General features: G+C 33.5%; 1 protein-coding gene across 1 annotated transcript in view; it reads left to right on the top strand.

Annotated features, from left to right (window-relative positions):
* Positions 1-20,561, top strand: part of Shrm (Shroom) — a 536,569-nt gene that overhangs the window by 132,074 nt on the left and 383,934 nt on the right. Inside the window, exon 2 of the mRNA XM_076408913.1 lies at positions 5,942-5,991. The gene's annotated coding sequence lies outside the window, so the exon portion shown is untranslated. The remainder of the gene's footprint in view (positions 1-5,941; positions 5,992-20,561) is intronic.

The following is a 20,561-nucleotide window of genomic DNA, read 5'->3' as shown; positions in this document are numbered from 1 at the left end:
TTTGCAAGACCGTAACAAAGAAAGTGTCAAACAACAAAAATTGATGGAAAAAGGAAAAGGTTACAATAGCATTCGATTAGGTTTTGTTGATCATTATATTTATCAATAACTAATTGCGTATATATTGCTGGTCGAGAAGGATGTTTCATCAAAAACTGTTTGGATATTTGGAAGGAAGCATTGTCAACAATAACACCTTGGGTTTCGATGGACCCGATTAGACATACAGAGGCAGAAGAATTGATAAATGGTACAATTATAAACATGTTTCACACAGATTAGAAATTAACAGTTTAGTGATTGAATTGGACAATGAGTGGGAAAGTCAAAGTGGCTGAAGGAAAATTTCAGGATATGTGACAATGCTGTGCAGTGCTAGAAATTCGTGAGACAGAGTGATGAGAGTGGAAACAACTAAAGGTATGCACATAATTGATTGAATATAACTGTAGAAAATGATATTGTAGGGCGTGAAAGATTTGTGTGCACAGATATGATTGTAATTGTTCAAAATTAAAAATGAGCATTAGGTTACAACGTATGAGAAGAGAATGAATACTAACAGTTTTGTAGATATGGTAAATGCATTAGACAGAATTCAGTGATTAATTTTATGAAGAATGGTTTACACACATAGAAGAAGAAATAATCGTCATACCAAGATGACTTGACAAGTAAATACACCATTGAAGGAAACAAGAACTAAACGAAAAAGTAAATATGCTCTCGAATGAAAGTAAAATACGTGTCTCAGATATGCAATTGTTAATTATGTGGATTAAGCCTCCAGGGGGATACCACTGCATAAAAAAACGCGCCTAGAAACTCTACCTCATGGATGGTGTGGAAAAGAGTTAAATGTAAATAAAACAAATCTAACCTACAAACTATTATAGCTGTATCTTATTTTTAGTTTTAAGTCCTTGGATAATATATGTATTAGATTTACTATAATGTTAAAATAAATTGTATTTCATAATATTTCTGTTCAATTATTTTATTTAGATTAGAATTTTTTTGTACGTCAAAGCCAAACTGAACTAAAACTCAGAGTTAATTCGGCTACATATGCAAATATTATTTTGATTATATATTTTGAAGGAAGAAATATAATACGTGAAATTTAATATAAAAGAGAATACGAAAAATATCTGTGTCACAATTGTTAAGTGTATAGTACACTCGAAGTCAAAAGTACAGCCTTGAACTTTCTCCATTCTCCGAATTATTATTTATGTTCAAGTTCAGCATTTCAAGGTCGTGGCAAATAATTATTATCAGAGACTAGGTCGGATCTGGTGGAATACAATTAGCTATTAAATTCGGCAGACAAAAAACGCTACAATGAAAGAGGGTGAATGATGATAAAGCTACGCTGGCCGGTAGCTGACTCGAAACTGTAATTATAGTGAATGTGTGTTATTAATTTTGAAAGTTTGGTTACTAAACGTTGCTTAAATATGCTCCTTGTTGTTCTATATACACATTTTGTATGTGATGATTAATGTTGAATTAGACTAAATTGTTTTGTACCATACTGTTTTCTAGTTTTACAATTTTTTATGCTATGTGAGTTGTATCCAATTATTATTAAGTAGTATTTATAATTTCTTATACGAAAGTCTTCATGTTAATAAAATAATTGGGAATAAATTTATTGAAAGAAATAAACGATAAAATCGGTTATACTTAGTAAACCTGTGTCTGAAATGTTTGTTTATTATAAGATAATATTTTCATTTCATTTTCTCAACAGTAGCCTTCATTAATTGAAAGTTCTAATGCTTATAGATTATTTTTATCTATTTGAGTCAATACCGCATTCCTTCTGTTGCATTGTTCTGGACATTTATGCGTCCTTTATCGTCCATTTTTTAAAAATTTAGTTCCTATAATAGTGATATTCCTTGAACCCTTGAGAATCAAGGTTGTGGAATTTTGTCAACGAATGCAACAAAATATTGATTAATGAAAGTATCTAATAAAATAATCTTAGAGATGTATGAATGTAGATATTTTAATTGGAGAACATTAACTTACATCTGCTACAGATTATTTTTCAATAACAACTAAAAGAATAGTTATAATAGCTGTAAAAATGGAATACTTATAGCTTAATAACAAAAAAATTAGGTACAGAAACACAAAACCATCCATAGTTATAAAGAAAATGTTTCATTACATCATAGTATGATTTCTGTTCAAGTTTTAACTCACATTTTGAAGAAGTTAACTTAACATTATTAACATAATTACATTCATTTTAAAGTTAACGTAAAAATTTGACCAATAGTTGGCGAAATTGACGTTAATACCCCAAGATAAATATTTTATTTTGCAGCTGATCAATTACTAAATGTAATGTAGTAATTGTTTTTAAATCCTACATTGTATAGGTTTCTCGAAAATCTTGTCCAACAACACTGAAATACTGGAGTCATTGGAAAAAAAATGTCTTTATCTGCATTTCTGAGCAAAAAGAAAATGGTCACAGCTTTAAGAACGTTGCCGACAATATTCATAGCAAGGAGAAAGGAGATTTTCTAAATTGGAATTAGTTAAGATTCTTTTACGTTCAACTGTCATGTAAAGTTGATTTAATAGTTTAGCCATTTTGCCATGATTACTTTTGGAGTAAAGAAGAAAACTTTCTTGTGACTTCCTTGTGACTTGTGTACAATGGTTAATGTTATATTTATATACTATGATGATAAATAATAAATATAACAGGTCAATTGAAAAGTCCCCGGCCTACCATAGTAAAACACATTTTTTCGGCAAAATTTGTTTTTTTTTATTCAACAAATTCCCTTCAAGGGTGATACAGTGATTATAGCGACCCTCCAAATTTTCGATACCATTTTTGTAATATGATTTGTGCTTTGCTTCAAAATAGGCCTCACATTCGGCGATCACCTCTTTCTGTCGATTTTTTTAAGGTTTTCATCCGTAACAACCTCTTTTGGGCGTCCACTGCGTTCACCGTCCTCAGTGCTCATTTCACCACGTCTAAACTTAGCATACCAATCCTTGGTGGTTGATATTCTGGGGACAGTGTTCGGAATCTCGGCATCAAACCAAGTTTTTTGGCTTCAACTGTATTTTTTCCCTTTAAAAAGCAATATCTTATCAACACGCGAAATTCCTTTTTATCCTTTTTTTCATAATAACAAAAGCTGCTTCACTCAAAATGCTATAATTCATAAACTAATGATCCGACAGCTGTCAAATTTGTACGTGCATCTTTTGAAAGTTTGGGCTAACTAAAAAACATATGGATTTAATTCTAGTAGCGCCATCTATGTGTCGAGTCGGGAATATTTCAATTGACCTTTTATTGTTGTAATACCAAATGAAATACAGATACTTTTTAATTTTTACTAATTTATGCTGCTTGAAAGTAAATACGCGTTTTCGTTTTTTGAATATTTATTTTCTAATGAGGATTCAAACACTCAGAATTATTTTTCCTTATTCTGCTAGCATTCAATATACTGTCCAATTGCAAAGTATCTTGTGTGAATTATATTTAGTATAATGACACGAAAAAGATAATTTAATGTATTTTTTGCTTGTTTTCGTTCGTTTATATGTGTTCATTAACTATTTTTTCCTATTTACATATATTTAAAATACTCATATAAATTGTTTGATATAAACTAAAGTTTAGCTGTTTTCTTGTCATACCCTGTATGTTTCATTGTCGGTGATTAGTTTTGCATATGATTGCGTGATCCACCAAATAATAATAACGAATCCTCGACGGTTCTGCTATATATATAGACCAGTTTAGCGCGAGGCGATTTGTTTTTATCGCTGTACTGTTCTCTCTAAATGATCAGAGTTTTGAAATGGTCTACACTAAAATTATGTTACGACTTCGCGAGATGAAGCCCGATTTCGTTCACGTTCAGATTTAGTTGGCGTTAATGGTTCAGTAATTCCCAGCTGATTAGTGGAGTATTGAAAATGAGTTCTGTTCTAGGTTATAGACGTGATATAATTGATAGAGTACCGATATTTTGTTTGCAACATAAAATTGTTTATTGTTAAATCCTTTTGAGAAAATACTACAAAGGCGGGGTAATTTAACCATATTTACACTTTTAATGGTGTGTTAACTTTAAAGAATTTGTAACAGATGACCCAAATATATTTTAAAATATACTTCTCTGACTATTATAATGTTAATGTTATTGTTAAAGTCTATTCGGTGTTGGTGTTGGTATTTATTAACTGTCAATTTCTAAACTATAAACAATATATTTTTATTTCAGTCTAGCTCCTATAATTTACCTCTGATTGTAAGAAGTATAACCTTCTTAGGTATTTTCGTCAGAAAACTTTCAAGTTTAAGTGTTTGATCACATACTGTCACATATTGTTATTGTTTGTACATTTGTGAGTTTTTGCTATGTAAATCCTAACTGAAGTACTCCACTGGCTATGCTAACTATTGTTATTGTATTTGAATATTATTGTATTTGAATATCTATAAAAGCAAAACTGTTAACCATGAAATATACTTAAGAAATTAAATTTAACACATTATTTAATAAGAATCAGACTTTAAATGATTCTACGATCACTGTATACTGTCTTAAATAACTGTTCATTGTATTATCCTGCAAATGAAATGGTAAAACATCATATTATTCAGGGCATTCTTACAACAATAAATAAACCGGTATGATTAAATGTTATTTATAATGAATAACTACAATAGTTTTATCTTATTTTTTTAATATTCTTTCATTCTTTCAAGTGTTTTATTAGGCGTTCAAATGAATTTGCCATTTACAAAACTTTTCGAATGTAATATAGCAATTTGTTACCTAAAATAATACAGTTCCTCTTAAAAATAATGCATTTACCAAGTGTTATATTTAAGAAGATCTATTTGATTAAATTGAACAGGTCAATTGAAAAGTCCCAGGCCTGACATATAGATGGTGATACTAGAACTAAATCCAAATGTTTTTTAGTTAGCCATAACCCTCAAAAGATGCATGTATAAATTTGAGAGTGTCTTATCATTAGTTTGTGAATTATAGCACTTTGAGTGAAGTAACTTTTGTTATTGTGAAAAAAATGCATAAAAGGAATTTCGCGCGTTGATAAAATATTGCTTTTTGAAAGAAACCAATATAGTTGAAGCAACAACTTGGCTTGACGTCGAGTGTCTAGACATTGCCCCAGGAAAATCAACCATTAAGGTTTAGTATGCTAAGTTTAGACGTGGTGAAATGAGCACCTAAGACGGTGAACGCAGTGGACGCCCAAAAGAGTTGTTATCGACGAAAGCATTAAAAAATCAACAAAATGATTTTGAATGACCGTAAATTGAAAGTGAATTAAATAGCACACACTTTAAAGATATAAAATGAACGTGTACATCATATTATTCACAAATATTTGGGTAATAGAAAGCTCTGTGCAAAGTGGGTGCCGCGCGAGCTCACTTTTGACCAAAAACAACGACGAGTTGATGATTCGAAGTATTTGAAGATGATCAAGCTTAATAAACCCGAGCTTTTGCATCGATATGTGACAACAGATGAAACAAGACTTCATCATTACACTCTGAAGTTTAATCGACAGTCAGCCGAGTGGACTGCACACTATGAACCCACTCCAAAGCATGGGAAAACGCAAAACAGTCGGCTGGCAAGATTATGGCGTCTGTATTTTGGGATGGGCATTAGAGTTCTTGAGCAAATATGGTGATTTTAATTTGCACTATACTGTGCACTGAAGACCCAATGAAATAATTCGAAAAATTATAATTAAATTATTATAATTATTATAATTAAATAATATGTAGAAATTGTCGAAGAATTATTTATATCAACAGAAAAATGTCTAATAGTATATAAATATTTTAGGACATTTAAGTTTTATTAAGTTCTCTTGCATTAATTGTATTATTTTTTATTTAAAGGCGAGTCTTCAAGCCGTTCTAAAAAATTAAGTAACGGAGGGATAAATAAGGTAAGTAATATATTTTTAAAACATACTAATAGATTTCTTGCAAAAAATCTACATAACGACAGCTCATTATCTTTAATTTATATTTATATATGTATTTAATTTTAAATCCTGAAATTTCTAGCTGTTAATAGATATGCTTCATAAAGCAGCATCAACATTCATCTAAATGATTTCTTATAAAAGTGGATATACAGTGAATGGTTTTCTGCGTTTTCGATTTCCTTTTAAACTGGTAGCCTGTTTTTATGTAAAGATCCTTTCATTAGCGATGGAATTTTTCTGTACCGATAATCAATACAAACTTCATAACTGTAATTGCATCAGTCAAATCGTATCAGATCATTTGCGCAGAAGAAACGAGAATCTTGCAGCAAATTGCCTCATTACTGTAACGTAATCGTACAATAACCAAAAGGCAGACGGATTTTTTCGAATGCCGTTAATTACTCCGTCTAATGGGCGATAAAAAAATCAGATCGCCGTTGAATCTATTTAATTTTTTCTTCTTGCGTTCCGGTGCTACCTAAACAGATCGAACGGATTGTGGGTATGGCAAGTCATTTGATAATAATTATTGGCAGGTGTGGGCACAGTTCTCTAAAAGCCGTGATTTTATCTGGGAGGAGGCTAGATTTTAATGCAAATGTTGCTTTTTGCATTTTTTTTATTACTAATTTAACGATTCTTCATTGTTCCAACAGATACTTGATAAACATCCTTAAAGTTAACAAGGAATCTCTAGTGTAATAATTTTTGCATGTTAACACTGCTGTTTTTATAAAAAAAAGTCACCTCCATTTTTTTTAAGATCCCTGTTCGGTTTTGATGCTATGGAAGAGTTTTATTACTTCGATATTCATATGAGAAGGGAGACTGTCTTCATGTCTTCTTTTAATTCTCTTCAATTCCTGAATGAGAGTCGGTATCGAATGTCTCGGTGTAAGTAATCAGTCGTGTAGTACCTCGGTGCAAATATAATACTACTCGGAAGTTTCTTCTGGAAAACTTTTATTGTATTTAAATTAGTTTTTACGGAACATTCCCATAATTGAATTCTTGGTTTCCGTAATCTCTTTATAGGTCTCGTGTCCTCCATAACCCTAAATGCACCTACCAACTGCGTTTTCTCCTTTCTATGAACTCTTCCATTGATATAATAGTGTCTTTTCTTATTTATTTACTTTGATCCTACCCATCTTCGTTACACCCCTTCTCTTCTGAGGTATTTCATTTATAATGCTTGTATGTTTCTACAACAGAATGTTGGGGTTCATAAATTGCTTTGCACACCATTTGAGTTTCACCTTTTCGTTAATAAATTTTTTATTTATAGAAAAGTACACATTCATCGTTTTTTCAATATTGTTATTCATTTCATTCTACTGGCTTCCATTACCTTCGATTTCTATTCCCAGATATTTAAACAGCATTCTTCTGGTTCTCTTGAGCCTGCGTCCTAATTCAGTATCGTCCAAGAGTTGCACCACTTCGCTGTTGAAAATTGTGATCGATGTAACTAGTGTTTCCTGCACTAGCTGGCTGCATCCACAGTACTTCTAGGACTTTATTCGGAAATACTTGTAATATGATGATATTACTTATTGCAGAACATACCCATAACTGAATTCAATAGATCAATGTAGGTTTTAGTATTTACTGCTGCAACAGTAACTTGTTATGCACGAATAATTTAGATTTTCTGCGTATTGCAGTTTTCTGGTTACTTTTTCGCTATTGTCACCAATAGCAAGAATAACATCATCAGCAAATATAGCTATATGTATAAAGTGGGTAAAGAACTAAACTCAAAATACTGCCTCGCGGTATACCTGCTTCTATTTCTTTCATTGGTGAGTAAGCTTCTTCTTCTGTAGTTTTAAACATCGTGGCTGAGATACAGGACTTTACGAGTTCAGCAACATTTTATGGAGTGTAAACATAAGCCTTTTTAATAAACTAAAGTTGACCGAAAAATTAAAGGACTACAAGAGAGCTTATAAAATGAAATAGAACAAATTAAGAATAGAACAGATATTATGAGGCTAAAAGAGATAACAATGAAAAACACAGATATAATGAAAAAAAAAGAAAATTTTATCACATTCATCAGACACCAACAACAACAGACAGTAAGATAGAAAAGAAAAGAGAAAAAACAAAGTCGAGATATCAAATGAAGTTCATAAGGATTATTGGTCAATAGACAATTGAACAATCGTAATAATTAATTTTCGGATATTATTTTTAAAATAGTGTTGTTGCCAAGCTAGATTGTATAGTATCGGTTAAATAAAATAGGAAGTGAGTGATAAATACAGCGAATGGGATAGAATTTTTCATTTAATCGTTTTCAGGTAGCTTGTCACTCATTTTGCAACATATGGTGGAGCCTTGTTAGGTTGAAAAAATATTTGATCGCCTTCCTGCTGTTATAACACAATATGATTCAACATTAATTACAATTAATAGTATTTTATTATCGATAGTTTTCTTAATAAAATGTCTAATAATTTAACAAATACTAGAACAGCGGGGTAGTTTAACTATAACTTCACATATCAATGGTGTGTCAATTTTAGATGACTTTTCTCTATATACATCATTGTTAAAGTCCTATTGATTGTTGGTTTTATTAACTGTCATTTATCTGAAGTGTAAACCACTGTTTCCCATTTAAGATGTCAAATTCAAAAAAGAACTGAATTTTAATAGATTTTCATTTCCTACAATAGATTGAAAGTATGTATTTCAAACATTCATATTTGCTTTTTGAGCTGTGTTGAGCTACAGTTGTTTTACATAAAATAATATCCACTCATTCAGATATGATGAATTAGCCAATACGAATGATACAGAACGGATCAAAAATAATCCTAATCAATCAACACTCTGAAATTGGCGTTCACTTCATCACAAAAAAGCAAAAAAAAGCGACTATTAACTTATGGAATATTCTATGTACTGCTAACTTTCAAAAGTGTTATTGTATGTCTTTCCAAATTTTACTAGAAATATGTTATTTTAAAAGTCATACATTAGAAAAATCGAAATAAGTTTCTATCATCGAAATAATCATTTCCTACCAATAATTACACAATTAAAATCGTAAAATATTCGTAAAGGTCATGTTGTTACAACCTTCTAAACTGAACAATGATCAATATCGCCATTCAGTTTGATTTATATTTAGTGTTTTTTAAGTCCACATATCTTCTTAGGAAATCAAATAGATATGTAAATTATCGTAGAAATATTTACGTAATTAACACCCATTGGAACGTCGTAAAATAGTGAATGCATCCGAAGAAAAGACCTATTTTTTCATTAATAGAATATTTCGATGATGAGGGAGCGTATATTTTATTTTTCCTTTGAACAATCGAAAACAACGGTATGATGTTGACGTCTCTTAGGTTCATTAAAACGTAATGGCAGCTCGTAAAATCTCTTACTTTGATTATTTACGACCACTCCGACATTAATATTCAAAGAGATATGAGGAGAATAGTAATTTGTGCGTCTGTTTAATATCTAGATTATAATTTATGAGGGTGATACTGAAAACGTGTAAATACACTAGATTCATATACAAAGAGATTGTCTGCAAATTGTCTACGTCTGTTCGAAATATAACCTACGCCAGCCATTAAGAGCTCACCATATTTGTGAAATTTTCTAATTCAGAAATAACAAGGTGATTTTATTTTATTAATAAATTGCAATCAAATAGTACAAGAATATCATGTAATATTTTTGCGCTATTGCAATTATAAAAATCTGATTGCACCTCCATTTTCATTGATTTATGGAATTATGTTACTGACACAACACTTTTTATTTTATAGCTGAAACCATTTTCTTGCTTATCTCAATACTAATCACAAGATGTACAAAAAAATTTCATATAAAACCACCATATTTTAAGATAGATAGATCAAGATATCCAAACCAGTAAAGCCACCTTATCCAGAAAGCCAGAATCAGTGCTTATAGATTTCACCAACAAATGAATCAAGCATAAGCTAAGTATTAATAAATCAGCAAGTAGTCCCACATGAAGACACAGCGGAATATACTGGCATGATACTTGATGTTATATGTTATGATTATTGGGTAAATATTCAGCTCTGTCAGAATATAATAAGCTTTAACATTAACATTTATTAATAAACATTAATTAACAATATACCGCGAAAGCCCTGAAGGTAGAAACTGTTGATAACATTATCAAGGTTGATGCTCAAAAACATGAACAAACACTCATGAACATGACAAAAGTGCAATACACTGAAAACTCAATAACATTAAAAGGAAAATTGCTATTTTATGTAGAGAAATTACAAAATTATCAAATTTCAAAATTAGGTTAGGTTATTTAATAGGTATTTAACAGGTCAATTGAAAAGTCCCCGGCCTACCACAGTAAAACACATTATTTTTACATTAATTAGTTTTTTTTTATTCAACAACTTTTCGACACCATTTTTGTAGTACGATTTGTCTTTTGCTTCAAAATAGGCCTCAGTTTCGGCGATCACCTCTTCATTCGACGAAAATTTCTTCCCATCGAGCATTCTTTTGAAATCTAAGAAAAGGAAATATTCGCTGGGGCCAAATTTGGAGAATTCAGAGGATGAGGACGCAATTCAAAGCCAAATTTATGGATTTTTGCCATCGTTTTCACTCGCTTGTGACATGGTGCATTGTCTTGGTGAAGCATCACTTTCTTTTTCTTCAAATGCGGCCGTTTGTCGACGATTTCGACCTTCAAACCGCCCAATAACCCTTTGTAATAGTCGCTGTTGTTGGCCCTTCCTTTTTCGGTTGTCAATGAAAATTATTCCATGCACATCCCTAAATACAAACGCCATAACCTTGCCAGCCGACTGTTGCGTTTTCCCACGCTTTGGAGCGGGTTCATCGTGTACAGTCCACTCGGATGACTGTCGATTGGACGTCGGATTGGATTGGGATCTGAGTGAAATGATGGAGCCATATCGACGCAAAAACTACTCATTACTCGTCGTTTATTACTTTTGTTACGTCGGTTATTTATTACGTTTATTACGTGGTTTATTACGGGTTTATTACTCGTCGTTGTTTTTGGTCAAAAGTGAGCTCGCGCGGCACCCACTTTGCACAGAGCTTTCTCATATACAAATATTCGTGAATGATATGATGTACATGTTCAGTTTATATCTTTAGAGTGTCTGCTATTTCATTCAATTTCAATTTATGGTCATTCAAAATCATTTCTGTGGATTTTTTAAATGTTTTCGTTGGTAACAACCTCTTTTGGGCGCCCACTGTGTTTACCGTCTTCGGTACTTATTTCACCACGTCCAAACTTAGCATACCAATCCTTGATGGTTGATTTTCCTGGGACAGCGTCCGGAAACTCGGCATCAAGCCAAGTTTTTGATTCAACTGTATTTTTTCCCTTCAAAAAGCTATATTTTATCAACACGCGAAATTCCTTTGTATCCTTTTTTTTTCACAATAACAAAAGTTGCTTCACTCAAAATGCTATAATTCGCAAACTAATGATCCGACAACTGTCAAATTTTTACACGCCTCTATTGAAAGTTATTGATAACTAAGAAACATGTTGATTTAATTCTAGTAGCGCCATCTATGTGTCAGGTTGGTGACTTTTCAGTTGATCTGTTACATTGATATTTTGCTTTATCGTCAATAAAATACATACAAGCATAATATACATTAAACGATAAAACATCTAACTTCCTTGATAATTTTTACTTTTGCCGACCTAGTTCAAGCACTTACCATAATCATTTTTTTTTACTATATTTATGTACTATGCAACATATTATTAATTCCAAATTAATTTCATTACGTCGATAGTTCCGGATAATACCGTGCGGCATTCTCTCTAAGCCAAGGACCCTACGTCTGAATGAAACGGATTTTTTCTACGCCATAGACGGATAGTTAATGATCAATTGTTCATTATTACGTCCATTTACGCAACTATTATTGATATATTTATCGTTGTTGTCCAATAAGGATTTTTTTCTCTATGAACGAGGTTCTTAACGCGTGTTAACATAGCCAGGATTTCTTTTTTCTTTTTTTTATTTAGATGTCATGATTAAAATTGAATCCATGCGGTTGATAATTATTTGATAACATCGCAGAATGGAAAGTTCGATAGTTATCTGGGATCGATTTCGTTAATGCTCGTATTTGTGTGTTAGTATTAAATTAGGTAACTATATTTCATGTTTTCTCTTTAATGCAGATCAAAATTAACGCCCTAAATTGTTAACATTATGAGGCTATTATGACGTACAAAAGCCACTTTATATGAGGGTTGGTTTCCTAATTTCAACGACAGATGTTGGACGAGTACGAGACAAAGAAGTAATCGAATTTTCTCAAGACGTATTTTAATTGCTTCACATATTTCTTATAAGTCTAGGGTAGACCCGATTTTTTAAAATTATTATATGCACTGGTAAGTGATATTCGAATATAGCGATGTTGCCAGATCATAATACCGATAAATAATGCTATCGATAAATACATTTGCCGACAAGTACTGATAATGAGTGATATGGATGCCAACAATGGCAACGGTAGTCAACAAGAATGATAACAGCTCAATTGAAAAGTCCCCGGCCTGACACATAGATGGCGTTATTAGAATTAAATCTGTGGGTTTTATCCGATGCAACCCACATAATAACTTAGTAAAATAACGAGGACCGGTTGGAATTATTTATTTACAAAAACTGGTACTATACGACACAAGGGGTACTTCTTCTAACAGCGGGTTGCAATTTGAATTTATACCTGGACGAATGCGATGGTGTCAATTACACCAGTTGACAATCGGCCAATGTACAGTATAAGAAGAAGAAATACCCTTCGGTGTTGTCGGTTTTGATTTTCGGTTTAAGCCGCCACAAATCCATATGTTTTCTAGTTAGCCCTAACACTTAAAAGATGCGTGTATAAATTTGACAAAAAAACGGATAAAAAGGAATTTCGCGTGTTAATAATATATTGCTTTTTGAAGCGAAAAATACAGTTAAAGCAAAAACTTGGCTTGATGCCGAGTTTCTGGACACTACCCCAGGAAAATCAACCATCAAGGATTGATTTGCTAAGTTTAGACGTGGTGATATCAGCACTGAAGACAGTGAACGCAGTGGACGCCCAAGAGGTTGTTACCGACGAAAACATTTAAAAAATCAACAAAATGATTTTGAATGACTGTAAATTGAAATTGAATGAAATAGCAGGCACTCTAAAGATATCAACTGGACGTGGACATCATATCATTCACGAATATTTCGGTATTAGAAAGTTCTCTGCAAAGTGGGTGCCGCTCGAGCTCATTTTTGATCAAAAACAACGTTGTTGAGTTGATGATTCGGAGCAGTGTTTGAAGATGATCAAGCGTAAAAAACCCAAGTTTTTGCGTCGATATGTGACAATGGATGAAACATGGCTCCATCATTTCACTCCGATGTCCAATCGCCAGTCATCCGAGTGGACTGCACACGATTAACCCGCTCCAAAGAGTGGGAAAACGCAACAGTCGGCTGGCAAGGTTATGGCGTCTGTATTTTGGGATGGGCATGGAATAATTTTCATTGACTACCTTGAGGAAGGACGGACCATTAACAGCGACTTTTACATAGTGTTAGTGGACGGTTTGAAGGACGAAATTGACGAAAAACGACCGCATTTGAAGAAAAAGAAAGTGCTGCTTCACCAAGACAATGCACCGAGTCACAAATTAGTAAAAACGATGGCAAAAATCCATGAATTGGACTTCGACTTTCTTCCCCATCCACCGTATTCTCCAGATCTGGCCCCTAGCGACAATTTCCTGTTCTTAGATCTCACAAGAATGCTGGCTGGAAAGAAATTTTCGTCGAATGAAGTGGTGGTAGCCAAAACTGAGGCCTATTTTGAAGCAAAGGACAAATCGCACTCCAAGAAATGGTATCGAAAAGTTGGAGGGTCGCCATAATCAGTGTATCATCCTTGAAGGGAATTATGTTGAATAAGAAAACTAATTTTGCCAAAAATATGTGGTTTTACGATGGTAGGCCGGGTAGTTTTCAATTAATCTGTTAGATTGATGAGTATTATAATTAAATAAATACCTGCTTGGAATTGTGCACTCACTTAATTCAGAAGCAAATAAGCTATATAAGCTGTCATCAAGAGGTGGTAGGAACCACCTTTGGTGGCGTTGACGTATGTTTCAGATAGTCAATAAATCATAAATACAACATATAGCGAACAAACAACATATAATCGATATTAGCGACAATTGATAGCAATAATAAACGATGCTAGTATGAAGTGTGATATTTGTATACGGTACGAAGGGAAGGTAACACTCAACGTACCAGTTTATATCCTAACACTAACAATAATGGACGTTCAATGAGATCTAGGAAGCAAAAACGCGAGATCCTGACTAAGGCTAGTAGGCCTTGCTAGGGAACAACACTCTTGCAATTGTGCACTTACTTCTCCATCTCTAGCTATGATATGCAATGCACACAAGGGAAAAAGCTAAAGGACACAAGCTATATATGCTGTCACCAAGAGCCAACAGAAACCACTTTCAGTTGCGTTAATGTATCCCCCACTTTGGTATTAGTTTATTGGTTTATAATATAGTTATAAATTATATTTACAGTTACAACCATAACACAATTATCATAATGTAGTAATAAAATAAATAACGAAAAATAGATAAATAAATAAGTATATGGTAATCAAGGGATTAACAAATAGAAAAGAGTAAGTAGAATATCGTAAGTAGTAATTAATAAAAAAATATAAATAGGAAATAATAAATGCGGATTTAATTAATTAAAATAGTCTGGAATGATCTGTGAACAAACTCACCATTTATTGAAACTCAGTTTGGACGGCCCAATACAGTTAAATAAACTGAATAAGAAAAAAGTTGTGACTCTGAACGTCTTCACAAAATAAGTCTTTTGACGTCTAGTTTTAACGTCCCTTGGACATGTCAGATTTGGAAAATACAGCCCACGAAGGTACATCAACAATGTTGCCATTCATAATAATTATTTCTGTTGCTCAGTGTTCGCAAAGGCGACAAATTCTACAATTAAAAATAAGCGGCCATCCCGCAGAGTTCCTTTAGATTATCGTTTAAACCTTTTTTAAGACATAAACGATCCAAAACTAATTGATCTAAAATATTGAATTAGCAATTGGAATTGTGAGTACCATAGATATTCAGAAAAATTTATGATTTCGTTGAATGTCTTTAGCTCGTGTTTAAAAAAATTGAACAAATAAAACTCGCATTTACATATTCTATATGCCAGAGTTTTATAATATTGGTATTTATGTTACTTTAATAGCAGTAGTCCTTAAATAAAATATATAACCAAGTATAGCCAAAGTTAAAGCTGTATTGAAAGAGAAAGAAAGAGAGAGACGGTTGTGGGAAAACTGGCGCCACCACCCGCTACGAACCTAAACCTATATAGTGTCGTTAAATTAAAGCGCACCTTTCAATATTTGACGCTTACGTAAACGAGCACATTCTTCGGTCAAGAGATATCGCCGAACGTTAGAGCGTTACGTAACCGAAACGGCATTATATTGAAAATATATATGAATGCCGTCGTAAATAGTCCACCACGGGCGTCGTCTCGCCGCGATTGGGCTCGCAGATAGGAGCTGGACCAGATGACCTGACCTTTTCGGCAGCGGCGATCTTAATTTAAATGTCGCCTAGTTTCGCTACGTTAATTGATAGATAAATTTCAGCCGGTCAGAAAATGCCAGGCGGCTGCCCGGGATTCGAGCTGAACGCTGAACGCCGCAATGAACTCGCATTCTGAAATGACATAACGAAATTAGCCAATGGACGAAACATGATAAAGCAACGCACGGAAACCTATGTAATTACATAAAATTTTATACTTTTAGCCAAGTTCCTACATTTTCCCAAGGGAACGTCTACATTTTTGGCCTATCAGACTTGTGCATAATTAAAATAAAAGACGATGACAATGGTCATCAATATTGGTGATGGGATAACCAGGATGGTAATAACAATATTAGTCCATAGTAGTCAATAACGCTGACGGACAATCATAATAGACCACAGACAATAACGATAACTGAGAGCAATGATAAACTATGAAGTATGACATAAGCACATGGTACGAAGGGTACGTAACGCACGACGTACTAACTATGCTATTGTCCTAATACTAAAAATAATCCATATGCAATGAGATCAAGGGAGTCAACGCACGAGATCATGAATTTTAGTAGACCTCGCTAGGGTTAAGCTAAAACTCATATAAATAAATAAGCAATATTCGGTTGCTATTGTGCACTTACAGTTTGTGACAACAATAGAATACTCTATGAACAAACTAACTATTTCATGAAACTTGTTCAGGCCGCACAAAATCCAATAAAATAAATCGAACAAGAAAGAGGTAGTGCCCCTGAGCGTCGCGTCTTCAGAAATGAACTCTTATGAAGATTTAACGTCCCTTGGATGTATTAAGATATAACATATAGAAAATACAGCCCCCGAAGAAGTATAAACAATGTCACCATTCATTGTAATTATTTCTGATGCTAAGGCAAATGCGACAAATTCTATCCCGCCTAGCTCCTTTACTTTAACGTTCAAACCTTTTTTTAAAATATAAACGACCCAAAATTAAGAGTTATCGGACTACCAGATGGAATTCTAATTGCCATTGATATTCGGAACATTTTATGAGTTCCTTGCAACAGGCCAATTGAAAAGTCATAGTAAAATAAATTTTTTGGCAAAATTAGTTTTTTTATGCAACATAATTCCCTTCAAGGGTGATACACTAATTATAGCGACCCTCCAACTTTTCGATACAATTTTTGTAGAACGATTTGTCCTTTGCTTCAAAATAGGCCTCAATTTCGTCGATCGCCTCTTCATTCGACGAAAATTTCTTCCCAGCGAGCATTCCTTTGAGATCTGAGAACAGGAAATAGTCGCTGGGGGCAGATCTGGAGAATAAGGTAGATGAGGAAGCAATATCGAAGCCCAATTCATGGATTTTGACACGCGCCATTGTCTTCGTGAAGCAGTACTTTCTTTTTCTTCAAATGCGGCCGTTTTTCACCGATTTCGTCCTTCAAACGGTCCAGTAACGTAAAACAACGACGAATTGATGTCGCAGTAGTGCTTGAAGATGATCAAGCGTAATAAACCCGAATTTTTGCGTCGATATGTGACAACGGATGAAACGTGGCTTCATCATTTCACTCCCTAGTAAACTCGCCAGTCATCCGAGTGGACTGCCCACGATGAACCCGCTCCAAAGCGTGGGAAAAGGCAACAGTGGGGGATGCACATGGAATAATTTTCATGGACTACGTTAAAAAAGGAAGTACCATCAACAGCGACTATTACATAACGTTATTGGACCGTTTGAAGGACGAAGTCCACAATCCACCGTATTCTCCAGATCTGGTCCTCAGCGACAATTTCCTGTTCTGAGATCTCAAAAGAATGCTCCCTGGGAAGAAATGTTCGTCGAATGAAGAGGTGATCGCCGAAACTGAGGCCTACTTTGAAGCAAAGGACACAAACACGTACTACAAAAATGGTATTGAAAAGTTGGAGGGTCGCTATAATCAATGTATCGCTCTTGAAGGGTATTATGTTGAATAAAAAAAACCAATTTTCCAGAAAAATATGTTTTACTATGGTAGGCCGGGGACTTTTCAATTGACCCGTTATATATTAATCGGCTTAGCGGAAATTTTGCCTCCTTTTTTGAAGAAGACGGAGACACCTGGAAGCGTAAAACTTGACACGGTTAAAGCTTATATAGAGGAAGAATTTTTAGGCCTAATATTGTTACGCTACAATTCCAATAAAATGAAAAACGCCAAAATCAAGCAACTAGGAATAGCCGTTAGATCGGTGACACAAAATATATAACAAAACCTAGCGGGTACCCGTGTGGGTTAGGGATGCAGAAATAATATCGATATTTTTGGCCGGTATTATTTGCTCGACATATCGATATTTTTTTAGAATAAATTAAATATTATTTATTAAATAAGCGTAATAAACCCGAATTTTTGCGTCGATATGTGACTATGGATGAAACATGGCTCCACCATTTCACTCGTACGTCCAATCGACATACATCCGAGTGGATTGCACATGATGGGAGCGGGTTCCCAAGAGTATGAAAAGGAAACACTGGACTGGCAAGGGTATTTTGGGATGCGCAAGGAATGATTTAAATGTAATTGCTTAGGCCGAATCTTTTTCATCCGATATATAATACGTATTTACCATATATACTGGTATATATTTGTACCAACTAGATTCCTGAACAATCTCAAATCGACTGCCTGATCAATTATTTACGGTGATTTTATTTAATCGACAATAAAAGGTAAGCCAAAGACAATATATAACAGTCATATATGGCCTTAAACTATATAAGTCAGCACCCACAGCCGTTCCGTTTTGGAAACAATTAAATCGAATCGACACAGTATCTGGTCCACGATCAGTACGCCCGCAAAAAATTGCATAACTAATTAACATAATAAATCGAATTAAATCGTTCGATTTGTTTCAATTCGTTTTCCGTCTCGCTCGCTCTCTTTCTCCTTTCGTTCTTTATTGTTTTTTCTTCTCGCTAAACTCTTGTGCTCGGCGTACTTTCCAAGGTCGCCAATGAGCTTGACTAGAAAAAGTCAAAGTGCCACTAAACATTCATATTCATGTGTTTTTTCTCGACATGCAGTTCACTGGCGTCTTCTGGTGGCACATGTGACGCAAGAGCAATTCTACAACGATGTAAGAGAGATATGATGTCTGCTCATATCATCTTGTTATATAATAACCGAGGTTTTTGGTCTCGTTTTGGGGAATTTACATATTTTTTTGGAATAGAGATGGTTATTTATCCATATTTAATGCTCTTATAGAGTTTAAATGGCGTCTAACTGCTAGCTATAGAACGAAAATATTTTAGATGTTATAACCAATTAAAATAAAGTAGAAGGCATAAATAATTAACTGGGGTTTTGAGAATTATGCTATACTGTATAGTTCTCTTATCTATTTGTAAATAGTAAAACTGAAATGTCAATGCCACTCCAATAAAACGACGAAAATGTCATACTTAAATTCCTTGTACTTTGTGTACAAAATAATGTTACAAAAACACATTTGTGTGCGACTGATGGTTAAAAGACGCGACTTACAAAGTCCACTCCTAGGTTTACCAGTGCCCATTTACCAAATTCCCCAAATAATCCAAATCAAATTCCCCTAATTAGGGAGACCAATATATATATATATATATATATATATATATATATATATATATATATATATATATATATATATATATATATATATATATATTGGTCCATTAAAGACACAGTATCTGCATTTATTTGAGGTTCTCTGTTTTCAAATATTTAATGACACTATTTAATGACACAATTTTCGCATTAACAGCAAAAGCACTAAAATGTTTATGTTTGGGAACAAGTATTCTACCGCAGCGTTTTTAAGATGAAACACTTTGCCTCAGGAGAATTCACCGTCAATGTTATCTCCATGAAATTTAAGACCGTGTTGATCAAATTCCAGTATATCATGAGCTCTACACTCTACATTATTGTGCTCTCACAGATTTATGGAAATCGCTGGAAATCATTTCAGTACTGGCAACATTGATTTAATATGAAGCCAATACCTAAAAAATCACCAACGAACATAAGATTCCCGACAAATAGGGGAAATTCACAAAAGTTGGCAACGGTGAGATTTGATTTAGCCCCACATCCTGAGTTAAAGGTAGAAGCTAATGAGTTCTGTGAGTCGAATATCAAATATAAATATTTCACTAATGACAAGAAAGATATCACCTCTCCGAGAGGCATCACTTTTACATAAATATAAAGACCAACTGAAGTAAACAAAATTATAGGAACTTGTATTGTGAACAAACGTTGGTGGTACTTGAATATTTGAGATTTTGGGACTTATATATGTGAGAATTGAGAATGTGCAGGTGGTTTTTACCATAAAACTCCTGAATTCAACTATGGTTCAGTCAATTGCGGTTCACATTTCTCGGAATGTTCAAAGGAGGCTTCATTCCAAATACTTGCGGCCAATAAATAGCGTATACATAACGAATTCATCATACATATGGCAATTTTCATACTACATTACAATATATATACTACTCCAGTTCTAAAAAAGTTGATGAACAAATTCAATGAAACCTACATTCATTTTTGTTAATCATTATAACTTATTACCAGACAAGAAAAATACAATTATTCATCTGGTTAGTTTTAAAACATTGTCCCACACAGTAGGCAGTTTATGACTCAAACCGTATTGACTCATGACTAAAGATAAACAAACAAATAAAAAGGTCAAATCTTTTACCTACACAATAACTTCTCGATATCAGCTCGATAAGTGCCTAATTACTTTTATACATCTTTGAAGAATGTTGAATCTATAATGTCTGTATGTTGTATGTTAT

The sequence above is a fragment of the Rhynchophorus ferrugineus genome, unplaced genomic scaffold (assembly GCF_030347505.1).
Source record: "Rhynchophorus ferrugineus isolate W39M unplaced genomic scaffold, kcgeb_rfMv2 rfM6, whole genome shotgun sequence".
In the NCBI taxonomy this organism is placed as follows: Eukaryota; Metazoa; Arthropoda; class Insecta; order Coleoptera; family Curculionidae; genus Rhynchophorus; species Rhynchophorus ferrugineus.
This window is presented reverse-complemented; position numbering and strand designations above follow the sequence as displayed.